This window comes from Pogonomyrmex barbatus, unplaced genomic scaffold (assembly GCF_055798465.1).
Source record: "Pogonomyrmex barbatus isolate J1 unplaced genomic scaffold, ASM5579846v1 scaffold2, whole genome shotgun sequence".
In the NCBI taxonomy this organism is placed as follows: domain Eukaryota; kingdom Metazoa; phylum Arthropoda; class Insecta; order Hymenoptera; family Formicidae; genus Pogonomyrmex; species Pogonomyrmex barbatus.
The window spans coordinates 11,657,090-11,669,955 of NW_028297116.1; the positions used below are offsets into that span (position 1 = coordinate 11,657,090).

The 12,866-nt window shown below is 41.9% G+C and overlaps 1 protein-coding gene across 5 annotated transcripts in view; it reads right to left on the reverse strand.

The window, feature by feature from the left end:
• LOC105422581 (uncharacterized) overlaps positions 1 to 12,866 on the reverse strand; it is a 532,825-nt gene that overhangs the window by 269,782 nt on the left and 250,177 nt on the right. Inside the window, exons 1-2 of one of the 5 annotated variants that reach the window (XR_016139109.1) lie at positions 10,274 to 12,095; positions 755 to 9,787 (exon numbers count right to left, since the gene is read on the reverse strand). The exons of 3 other annotated variants lie outside the window; for them this stretch is intronic. The gene's annotated coding sequence lies outside the window, so the exon portion shown is untranslated. Of the gene's footprint in view, positions 1 to 754; positions 9,788 to 10,273; positions 12,096 to 12,866 lie in introns of those variants that run through there. One more of the 5 variants, XR_016139115.1, reaches the window with a different exon arrangement.

Here is a 12,866-nt window from a genome sequence, read left to right on the forward strand (position 1 = left end):
GGGCTAATGGACGAGCGCGGTATAACGGGGGGCGGACTGTAACCCTCGCCGTACCACCTGCGGAGCGCGTTGTCTATCTGCTCTCATCCACCTACCCTCTCACCTCGTTCCGACAAATGAGAATGACGATCGTCCCGATCGAACGTCCGCGAGGAATTCACGTAGAAAGATAAAGCGCGCGGCTGGTTGCTGGCTGATTTCGTTGAATCGCGATCTGCGCGATAACTAATCGCGCATATCGATATTTTCTTTTAATTGCCGACGACAATTCTTTAAGCTTTCATTTCGTACCGTAGACGACGAAGAAACACAAGGCGCGATGAAAGCGAAAGGAACAAGCGAACCATCATAACGATAAAAGTCCCTGCCCGTCGACTGTAAAATTTTACGATCTCGAGAAATAAAGATAGTATCGTGAAGCTCCGAAAGCGGGACCCCCGCGTTATCGGTACGCGCAGTGAGGGGATTCGAGCCTTTAATATTTACCCGTTTACGGATTTTTTCCAGCTTCCCAGGAGGAAAAGAGAGAAAGCGCCGGGGAGGAACGTCCGAGGACGATAAGCGTAGGCACGAAGAAGGGCGCTGGCGGCTTCGACAAATAAAATCTGAACAACCTGCTGCTCCGCTGTTTATCGAAGGATACTCGCGGCAACAGCGAAGAGACTGGGCAAGGGGTAGAGAAGCAGAAGAGAGGTGGCGGGCAAGACTAAATACGTCGCGATAACGCAACGACTCCTTGATGTTGTTAGCGATCTTTCTTTTTTTTTTTCTTCATGTTTTTATGAGTAACTCTCTTCTCGTTGATAGATTTATGCTTCGGCCTTGTTTCAGACAATCTCTAAAGCAGACTGGTCGACCATGTATTTAAGTCTCAAGTCTGTGACGAAAAAATATTAAGTAATAATTTTCACAAATGTTTTGTAGAACACAATTTCGTTCTATTATAAATTTATAATACTGATATATCTTAATATCCGTAAATTAATATTATTTATAACATTATTCACTCTTTATTTTATATAATAATCTTTTATTAATGGAACAGTAGAACATTTTCAAGTCCTAGCAAATAATTATAACTGTGACAATCGTCGAGACGTGTCTTGGATTTTTTTTACGTGACGAAAGTTTACCACAGAAATTTCGGAATTCTCGTTTCCGCAACATCCGCGGTGAAATAAGATTAGACGCGACGGCGAGGAAAAGTAGAGCCGCAAGAAGCGCGCCGGTAGCCAAGATTCGCCGCAGCGCGAATGTAATATAAACGTCGTAAAATAGGGACCAGGTGAATCGTATAATTCGGCGGGGGACCGACTTCAGAGTAATTCTCACCCGTGTACATCGAGCGTTCCTCTCGGCGTTGCCCCGTATACATTACCACGAGCCACCACGACCGCATTGCCACACGTGCTGCTCATATCGCTCCCAAATATAAAGGGGGAGACCGGAAAGAACGAATCTGACGCTATGTAGGAAGAATCATATCCGATTCTTACCCATTTTGATCTGTTTTTTCCTCGAGATACACGATTACTACGAAAAAAACTATTCCCCAAATATGTTAGACAGCTGGAAGTCCCGGGATCGTGAATCCCTTCTACTTTCTAAAATTGTGTATCCCTAATCTGTCTGTTTCTTGTAATATTCAATTCATTCCATTTCTTTTTAAAAATCTGTATTGCTAAAATTGACATTCAAAATTTTTATAATATTTATATATTAAATCAATAATAGATTAATAATATGATAGTTCTATGAATATTTTTAAATATTAATACATTTGAAATAATTTTGAATAATTGAGAAATTTATTTAGGATAAAATAAAAATTACCGAACGCGTAAAGAAATTCATTTATTTTAATGTTGAAAGAAGAATTTCGTCTTTTTCTCTTTCTTACAGTACGAAGTAAATTACATCTCTTTTACAAGCAGTAATCCACGAAGTAGTACAACTTTATGAAAGAAAATAGTCGACTAGCTTTCAAGGTTCTTCAGAAAAATTTATGTTCTTAAAGCCCTCGAAATAAACAGTAGCCGAGTGTCGTTTGCTAGAAACCAAAAACCCATTGACCGCGTTTGTATATATAAACGCCATGACCTTTGGTGCTACTTAGTCTACGGCGTGGTCAGTTCTAAAAGATTTATGTGTATATTTTTGTAAGGAATATCGACTTCTTTACAAATATGCCTATCCAAATCTGATAAACTTTTTCCGGATTTCTTATCAAATAACAGAGCAATACTCTTATTTACAAAGTTAAGTTTATCATAAATAAAATATAATATAAATAATAAAATATGAAATTAATAAAATAAATAATAAAATTATTATTAAAAAAGACAATTAATATACGAAATTAATCTCTAATGATGCTAATAATTACATTTAAAAAGGTTACAATACATGCATATAACATACATACACACGCATACACATAAATCGTCAGTCAATGATCGCACATGGTGCTACATTGATGGAACGAGGGTAAAAAAGAAAAAAAGGATCTTACTTCGTCTAAAGCAATATTTCATAGATATAGCCGATGGAGCCTCCTTGTGGTCGGCAAATATAATAAACTTGGGGTCCATATATCCGCGCTTATGGTGGCGAATGCCAGACCCCAAGAAAAAGAAACGTCTCGCTGCGTGTCCGCGCGCCTAAGGAAAAGGGAGGGGGGGGGAGAATATCCCGACTATCGTCATATTTTCTGATTTTCCGCCAATAAACTCCATTACTATTTATCAGGCTAATGCGTCCTTATAACTCCCATTAACAACAATCTATACGCTCTAACGCATTAGCGACCCGGTACCCGCACCACCACCAAATTTATTATTAGACGTGGAAGAACCGTTACGCTTAATTGCATATAGGTTTGTTCTCAAAGTTTTGGTGGGTGGAAGTTATACGAACCCTCCGGAGAAATTATATCAATATTATAAGGTTGCTACCCTCATTTGAGAAAACAGAAAATGTGAGTAAACATATGTAGAGAGCATTGAGTATTTAATTCTCAAAAAAAAAAAAATATTTTATATTTTAGAGCATCAAAAATTGAAATATAAATAGATTTGATACAAAATTAAACAATCACTAAGAAGTTACCTAGAATCACTAGAAGTATTGTTTAAATATGTAATTATAAATTAATATTACGCATAATCATACAAGTTATAAAAATAATTTCCCATCATTAATAACATTAATAACAATATAATACATATTTTTTTAAGCAAATAATAAACCCCCCCCAAAAAAAGAAAATTTTAAGTTATTAAATAATCATTCGAGATCATCCTCGACAATCCAACAAATACATTAAAGCGTAAAGTCCATTTCCAATAAAATAAACGAAATAAGAGTCATCTCGTAGTTCAAGAAACCTTTAGCTTCGTGTCGCATAATTAAATGTCAGGATCCAAATTTATCGTTTCGTAAGAGAAGATACTAGCAGACTTTCGGAAATTACTCAGCTTACGGATAACTGTAATTTCGTTTGTATGAGCTCACCATTATGTAAGAATTCTCCAGCCATCCTCTAATTAAGATATTAAAATTTTAATAAAAGTACTAGTTACAATTTTTTTAATCTGTCTTAATCAGAAAGAGTGATTTTAATAACAAAAAATCTATATATACTCGTCAAATATTTTCATCATTAAAACATTCAAAGCTTGCGTATTTTTCTACTCGCCACTCAATTGTCGCGATTTATTCGTGATTTATTCACGCAAATTCGTTCGCTGTGGAGAGGAATTAAACGACGGAGGCGACGTGAAAACTCGTTCGATGAGAGCAATATCGTCCGTTATTGGTAGGCACCGGCGTTAACGCTGGTACCGACGACCGAGCGGGGAACGAAAATGAAAGAGGAGAAGAAAAAAAAAGCAGCATGAAAGAGGTGAGAGATAATTAACGAGAAGCGAGTACACAATATCTTTTCCCAAACGGCTCGACGCGAACTGCACACTTGTTGCTTATCTGCACTTCGGCGTAGACATGTCGGTAACGGGTTAGGATAACATGTTTAACACGGCAGATAGCTACTTATCAGTCGCTCTCGCTGTTTGTCTTGCACCATAAAGTTATAAAGTCCAGACGATGCGCTGTCACGATGTACTATAAATTACGTACCTCATATCGTTTATGAAAAAGAGAAAAGAACGAAAAAAAAAAAAAAAAAAAAAAAGAGAGAGTAAGGAATGTGCGAATCCACCGTACGTACGTCGGTCGTCTTATCGGCACGATAAACTCCAACGGCGGATCCGACGCACCTTCCGACGGACTTTGAGATCACGGGTAATTACTTAATCGCAGGGAAATTACAAGGGGAGCATATAACGACTCAACTATAACGCGTAGAATCATTTAGCGCTGTATATAGATACAGAATGTCCCGGAATCTACCTTAACTTCACGCAACGCGTAAGTTAAAAGCTTCTTTAGCGAATCAGTTTTAAAATTATTTTTTTAACTAAAACATATAAAACGAAATATAATTTAAATATTACTTGTCAAAGATTAAATTATAAAAATTAAATGATTTATTGTTTAAATAACAGCGTCTTCCAAAATGTAGATATTGAAGCGACACACGAATATACCCCTATCAATGGTCTTAATTCGACAGTCATTTCGCTGAGATAAGTAATTTCCCGGATTTTCGAGGATCCCCATCCCGGATGAGACTAACTACCCTTTGTCTTCTCCGTTATAGAAGCACGGCGGCAACGAGTGGCCATTTTAACCCCTTTTCCTCGCGAGACATAAATAATGATCGTCGCTAATTTGGCTCCGGTGCAGCCCTTGGCCGGCAGCGAACGTAAACCGCGCAATTATAATGCCGCCACATTAGAATTTATTCCCACGGCAGCCGGCAGCCTCTCCTCCGTAACCTTTTTCTAAAGCTTACGTACTTAATCCGGCTGAAATATTTTTTCCCGTGGCTTCGCCGTCGGATATCGGCCTCGGATTTTCACCGGAACTTAAACCATTTAATTAAGTCAGGACAACCGGATGGTACGTCGTTCGCCACGAAGACAAAAGAAAAAAAAGTCGGACATGAGCGAAGCAAGAATTATCTAAAAGGACATGTTCTACTCGTATAGTCTTCTGCCATCCTCACATTTAACGATGCCATAATACATACTAATCCTGATAATAATGCTAATAGTAATCTTTTTAACTACAAAAGAATCTCGCTTTCGCGAAAAATGATTTTATTCCGAAAAGCTTGAAAATTACTTAAACTATCATCATATATGCATTTGTTAATTACTATTAATTAAAAGTTTTTATCTTTATTTTACTTAAATCTGCAAGTCGTGAGTATAAATATCACGATATCCAACGCTGGATCATTCGCGTGTAATAGCTCGTTGTGTAAACGTCATTTGCAACAAATGAACCATTCGTTTTTCTCTTTACCACGTGTCGTTCGAACTATAAAAGTATACGAGCAAAGTCACCACGGCGCGAAAATGTTTTTCGAGATCCGGATGGGATCCGCGCGCGCAGCTGGTACGCAGATACAGCGATCTCCATTATGTCGAAATCCGGAATTTCACGCGGCCGAACGCAGCCTGAACTCACTACACATGCACGCACAGGGCTTCGACATACTCAGCCAAACGCGCGCACACGCGCACGAACGAGCGTACGTATGTGCAAACGTACCGACGCGCGGCTTTTCCGCATTGTATTCGGGGAACAAGTAATTGGATGCCGTGCGAGAGATTTGCGATATTTCTAGTGTGTAATGCGCGGCAATACGCGCAACGTTAAATCAAATCCAATTCGAGCTCTCGCGCGCCGTACGGCGCGGCATGGAGTGGCACCTGACAAACTCATTGGTCTGACAAATTGAATCATTCGCCGTTCAATTGCTTCGTGCGGATATATACACGCGTGGGGACGAGCGCGCGCGCGCGCGCGCGCGCGGCCGGGTATGCGTGAGGGTGATGTGCGTGGGAGGTTGAATCGGTGAACGTGGGTGCGGGTGCGGGTGTGGATGCGGGGGACCACCAAGTATTTGGTGTCCGCTGTTTGTTGCCACTCTACTGCATCCCTGTCAATGTGTCGAAACCACCCCTTAGCTCACCCTACGTAATACGGTATCGTTGAATTCACTCGCGATCGAGCGTACAACTTTGAAATTCTCGTACGGGAAAAACAAGCGGCTGCTCGGCTGTTTGCGTCACTATGACATTTTTTTTCACTATTTTAACTCTCATTTACTCTGATATAAAAATTTAATGGGATTTAGTAAAAAATAAAAAAAAAATAAGAGAAAACTCTTATTTCTTATTCTTTCGTTTCAATATTTTTATGATCTCTCTGCTCGTCGCTATCTGCGCCTAGCATTTACGTGTTTTAAATAAAATTCATTGGCTATCGATCTGCGAACGTTGACATCATGAATTTATAAAATAATGGATTTCATATAAACGCATATATAGATATTTTATATATTTTGTATTTTATGTAATGCGCATTTTACATTCGCGGAATCAAATGCACATCGTAAGGGATAATTAACCGTGTCCACGCATTTCGATACACGGAATGGAAAATCCACAAAATGTACATTTGACGCGCAAACGCATCACGACGCGACAATAATCACCCCGTATGCCTCTTCGATCTTCGATGAGAAAGGAACCGCGATGCACGACCATTTGATCGCGGCGTAGCGTGAAATCCAAATCGACCCATCCGATGCATATATGTGACGAGAGAGAGAAAGAGAGAGAAAGAGAGAGAGAGAGAGAGAGAGAGAGAGAATGCGAGGCGCATGCAGATGCAGAGCAGCCGCATACGTGGAGTGGCGAGGCGTCGGCCGTGTGACGCGATCACACGGTGTGCGATGTGTGAAATGGAGCACGGTCACCCCTCCGGTAATTATATGTATCCTATCCCGCGTCGCTATCTCGCCTACCGGCGACCGAACCGATGCGGCGCGGCGCGGCGCGGCGCGACGCGGCTCGATGCGTCGAGCACGAGCGGTGCATCGATGGCATGGCGTATCGGGCGCGATACAACCGCCAAGCTCCTGTCTCCCGGACTCACACACAGCAAACGCGTCGATCCCCGATGTGTGGCAATGCCCGGATGCACCGCGTGCGTGAGCATCGTCCACCCATCGACTGCATCATCGTCTCCCCTCCCCCTCTCTTTCTCTCTCCTCCCTTTCTGTTCCTGATGCGGCGCGCGTTATCCGCTGTCCCGCACGGACCACTGATCCTTCGTTTCGGTTTCGGTGCGCGTATCTATATATATCGGACACCATCTATCGATCTTTATGATCGATCCGTGACGCGCGGATGCCGGAGCAATTTTGAAATTCGGCAGGGGTTCATTTATACGGTCGAAAGGGATTTTATTATCGGACAACCTATAACGTCGATTGGCAGCCGTTTCGAAGATGCATGGGATGACATTTGCGTTGGGTTGATATTCATCGTGATGTTCCGTGTTCGGCTTTTTTTATATGCCTCCGACATTTGAAAGTGTTACAACCGTTTTAGATATACATACATGTGAATACATTCATATGAAGACATATGAAATGAACAAATAATTAATATTGATAGATTTGACAAATCAAATAATTACATAAATATCATATCTTCCTTTTTGAAATTTTTATAGAATGTTAAATCTCCGGTGAATAATATTAATTAACATCGATCTATTTCTATGCGTGCAAAGAGATTGATAAACATCGATCATAAGTCTATTTGTCTAGATCACGCGTAACGTATTTATCTGGAGGTGCCTTCAGTAGCAATTCTGTACATGTCCCGTCGTTATATCGTTCTCAATTTGTGCCGATTCTCTTCGCAAGCTATGTTTACGACGGCGATATCAGTCCGAGGCTGTAATCGGCATATCGTTAAGCGGCATCAACGAAAATGACGATGCGGCCCGATACGTATCGGGCCGCGCGCAACGCGCGTAATGACAAGCGCAAATGCACGTAACATCGGCGGTGCACGCTACACCGGATATCGCGTAGCCGGGCACACACACGCACACACGTGCGTCGACGATGTTCCGAGGCGGAACGATTTCGCAGCATCGAATTGCGCGCCGGCTGTGCGTGCAATAGTCGCTTATTGCACAAATCACACGCATTATTGACTGCTATTGTGTCTCTTCGGCCGACGAGCCGTCGCATTGTCCGCGCATTGCGTGCTCTTCCTCCGGAATAAACCGATAAACTTTGTCTCTCGGAGATGCTCGATTATAGCAGCGAGTTAATTTGACGAAATTGTGAAGTAAATATTTCAAGAACAATTTCTTTACCATTATTTTACGTTTTTTTTTTTTTTTTTTTTTTATACTGGTTACTTATTGGTTTCTATATATTTCTCTTTATATCCTATAAAAAATTATAATTTAGAGATTAATCATAGGAAACTCCAAGTCGATTCTAAAGGGTAAGATTTCGAGAGACTTAGTAACTTATTACAGAACTCCTGTCTGTTTTAAAAGCCATTCCCGGGATCCAGTCAGCTATCCTTTTAGTCGCGTAGAACAGAACTTTATACAAAGACGACGCGACGCGCCGTTATAAATGTCAGATGGTAGCACTCGAGCGATCGGAGCGGCGCGAGAGACGTGTCATGCGAGTCGATCGTAAAGCCGGCAGGAGGTATCGTCCAAGTAAATAAATCTCCGTGCTCGGGGCCACTTCCTGGAAAGAAAACACGGTGGGAGGCAGCAGACTGTCTGACTTGCAGGTCGAACAGTAGGATCGACGGCGTCGATGGATCGAGTGCCCTTTGAGTGCTCTCATCTCGGCTGCGGGATATATCTTCGAAGGGTCGAACGGGAGCCGCATTTCGAAGTCCTCAGGTCACGTTGAACGGATTTAGGCAGGAAAAGCCTCGCGGCAGGCACTCCACTCGGCCACAAACAGACGCGAGGCGTGCTGGCGCCAGTCTGGGAAATCGAAGATCCAGAATGACTCGGAGGCCACCGGGACGACTCCTCCTCTCTCTCTCTCTCTCTCTGTAGGGTGACCACCCTATACGTGTGCACGTTCTACATCCTCGTTACAGATGTTCCCGTATGTCACAAGGATTTTTCCGTAACTGCAACGGAAGTTTTCTAGAGACACCGGGCCACCTTACATCTGTTTAGACTCGTTGACAAGACTTTTTATAAGGGGAGATAGGTTTATATTCTATGGCGGATACACCGCTGCACGGAGAAATACCGCGAGTTGTATATATCTTTCGTCCATAAATTAAACTTACTTACTTAAGCAATATTTTAGTTGTGATACACAGAAGAGATAACAACAATTTGAAAGATATACCCAGAAAAATCATCTTTTCGACTTACACTTTACCAAACAAAATATAATTATAATATAATAATAATACAAAATTATTGACATTACTAAAGTATCTTATTGCCATTTAAGTGTAATGATATCTTTTTTTTTCTCTCGATTATTTTCTATATAATTCGGAACAAGAATCTGTTCCATCACGGTGAAGCGCAATACTAGGCAGTAACGGGTTAAACAAACACCACGTAATTTCAGGAACGTTTCCTAACGACGTTGCATCTGGTGTATGCGATCTTGTGTAAACAGACGAGATCGAGACGAGCCACTCGAAACGTTCGTGAAGGGTTGCTAGTTTTCTTAAGTCAACCAATGGAGGCTCCGCGCTCGTTTGAGCCAGGTTAAGGTACCACTCGACATTGATTTATCCCAACTCGTAATCTGTGTGGACATGTTCTTCAGAACGCAGCGCCAGTAATGTCATGCCTGAAATTATCGTTTTTACTTTTTCTTGTAAAATGACAGAGCGTTATTTTACGCTCTTTTTAAGATTTAAAACAATTTCTAAGATATACAATTGCAATAAAAATTGCATCACGTCCATACGATTTCATAAAAACAATGTTGGAAAAACTCGCAAGAAGCGGATAATTCGTGATTCGACATGATTCGTTGAAAACAGTTGCCGTAGGGTCGCGGCAATTTTTGACACCGTCATAAAGCCACCAACTTCCGCATACACATTTGGAGGAGGGCAGAGGCAGAGGGGGGGAGGGAAGGGGGGGGAGGACGAGGGAATAGACGAGGGGGTGACCGTAGAGGTACACAACTCCTGGCTCGATTCGCACTAAACTGTATCCTGTAATTCGGCGGGTTAGTACTCGCGGCGCGGCACGAAAAATTCCAGGTCGCGCTAATAAACTAAATACGGCATCGGAAATGAGAGACCGCGGGTGTATTATTTATACTCACGCGCTTCTATGGTGCCGACGGCGGCTTTAATGTGCTGCAACGTGCTCGCCGCGCGCTCTCGCAGTTTATACAACGCAATAACGTTATTAGGTGGCTGGCATCCGGTATAAATTTCACCACCACCATCACCACCGCCACCACCACTACCACCACCACCACCACCACCACCACCACCACCACCATCGTCACAGACCACGCCGGCCACCGTCGGCGCCTACACACACCGTGCTCGCCCCATCGCGAACCATCGTCGCGTCGCTCTTCGCCACTCTTCTCCTCTTCATTGTTGTCGCCCTTTTCCCGCCGCTGCTGCCACTGATGCGACGCGATGTACCCGCGGCTCTCCTGTCGCACGGCGTTAAAGCATGGCGTCCTTATGGGCTCGAAACTTTGTCGTCGATGATTACATGAACCGTCGACTGTATTAATTACGGAACAGCTGCGCGCGCTTGGTGTTTTCGGCGTCACCACTCTGTTTAGCGTTGAATAAAACTAAACTGCGGTATGCGGGAGCAATCCAGGCGATGGAATCGCTTCGCGTAAAACGGTCGAGTTTAAATGCCGTCGCATTTTGCGGTATGATGCTTTTACGGATTTGCGAGAATTTTTTTACGTTAAACTAATATCCGAATAAAATGTAAATTTCCTTTGTTGCGTAATATTGAATGAGCAACGTAAAAATAATTTTCCAGAGGGTGATATCCCGCGGCGGAAAGCGCCGAATATTTTTTGTCGCGTCTAACACAACCGATAATACCATTGGCAGAGTCCGCTATAAATACCGCTCGAAACGTCATTATTAACATTCGCGACACCAACGCGTCCGTCCTCATTTCTGCCTGTCGCCCTCCATCTACACCGACGCAACGCGACAACGTATTCCCCCCCGATTGCAATTGCAATATGTTAAAGCATGTTTTTATGATTTCAAAAATTTGTCGTTGGAGACTACATAACCCGTTAGCTGTATTAATTATAGAGCAGATGCGCGGCATTTTGAAATGCACATCGAAATTATTTCATGCGCATTTCACGAGCGTTATGCGCGAAGCGTCGACGAATTTTTGAGTACTTAACTCAATTACCCGATTAATTCAATCGCGCGGGCATGAATGCCGCGCGGGAAGAAACTCATATTTTTTTTTTTTTTCCCAGAGAATGATATCCAGAGGCGTATACCGTATGTTTCGAATACTTGCCCAGCTATTTTTTTGTTTTATTTTTATTTACGAGCGCGATTATCGCGCACTTGAAATCATCCTCTTATTACGTGTCGCATACGCGACAAACAACGATTTGGCAAATTGCGGCATACGTTTCCTGCGAAAACGTTACAACACGAATTATTTTGTGCCGTTAGTGCATGCATCACGACGCGTTCATTGTTGTAGTTAGCGAGTTAACAAACGATGGTAATGTATCAATCCACTTTACGGCACCGGCACTCCGATCCTGAAACGGATATTCATAAAATAAAAAAAAATATTGTTGATAACAATTCATAAGATTATAATAATAATTATTACTTTTCTTCCAAGATTAGAAGAAAACACACGTTCAAGCAAAAAAATTGATTAAAAAGTGTATGCAATAATGTACGTAATAATTGAGGCAGACAAATAATTGAGGCAACAATATCTTATTTGATCAAAGTAGCTATCGGCGTTGGCTGTGTACTGATAAAAGCCACGCACGAACGCATGACGACGTGCCAGCCCCTGCAGGAAATTATTGATAATCACATCAATATCCGCGCGATTGTCAGGCACAGTGTACCAATAATTTATGCACAATTGGACGTGAGTATCGATACGACGCAAGCAACCTGCGGCACATGTCGCTCTATTAATAACACTGCAACCGGTGCTATAGATGCCTTGCTAATTCGAAAAGGGTATTGCCCATTGGCTCTGGATATGTCTCACGTTATTCTCTTCTTTCATACAGGCAACAAATGACTGAGCGACAAACTCCACCTTTTTCGTGTACCTTGTCGATCTCAGCAAATCGGGGAGGGCAGAGAGGGAAGAATATTACAATGGCAACGTAATCAAAAAGATCTTCATTTGATGCGGAATACATCTTCTTGAAGGTGTATAATTCTTCACGCGAAACGCTAAGAACGATATTATGTGAAATTATCTACAGTGAGTCAGCCAAGGAAATTCTTGCACGATACTCTTACATGAAAAATTAATGACTTTTTAAATAAAATTTGTCCGAACCAATCTGTAAGTGGGGAAGATGTAATTACGAAAAATGATATTTCACTTCCCCTTTAAGCAAATCAATGCGTTTCGTTGCGCGTATACGCTAGAGTCTGTGCTTGTGCAATTACATTTGCATTTATGAGCTCGATACATGATGCACAATCTAAAAATCATAAAGAGCATTCGACGGAGGCGAGCATGAAAGAAAGACTATGGGGAATGTATGTTATTGATGCAAAATTATGATAACCACTAATTATCCATAATTTTCCAACGCGCAATGATGTTCACGTCTACATAGTAATGGCGTACAGAATGCGCCACTGGAATCCTCGAATCTTATCTTTTCTCGAAGTGTATGCTCGAAGTGAGAATTTCAAATG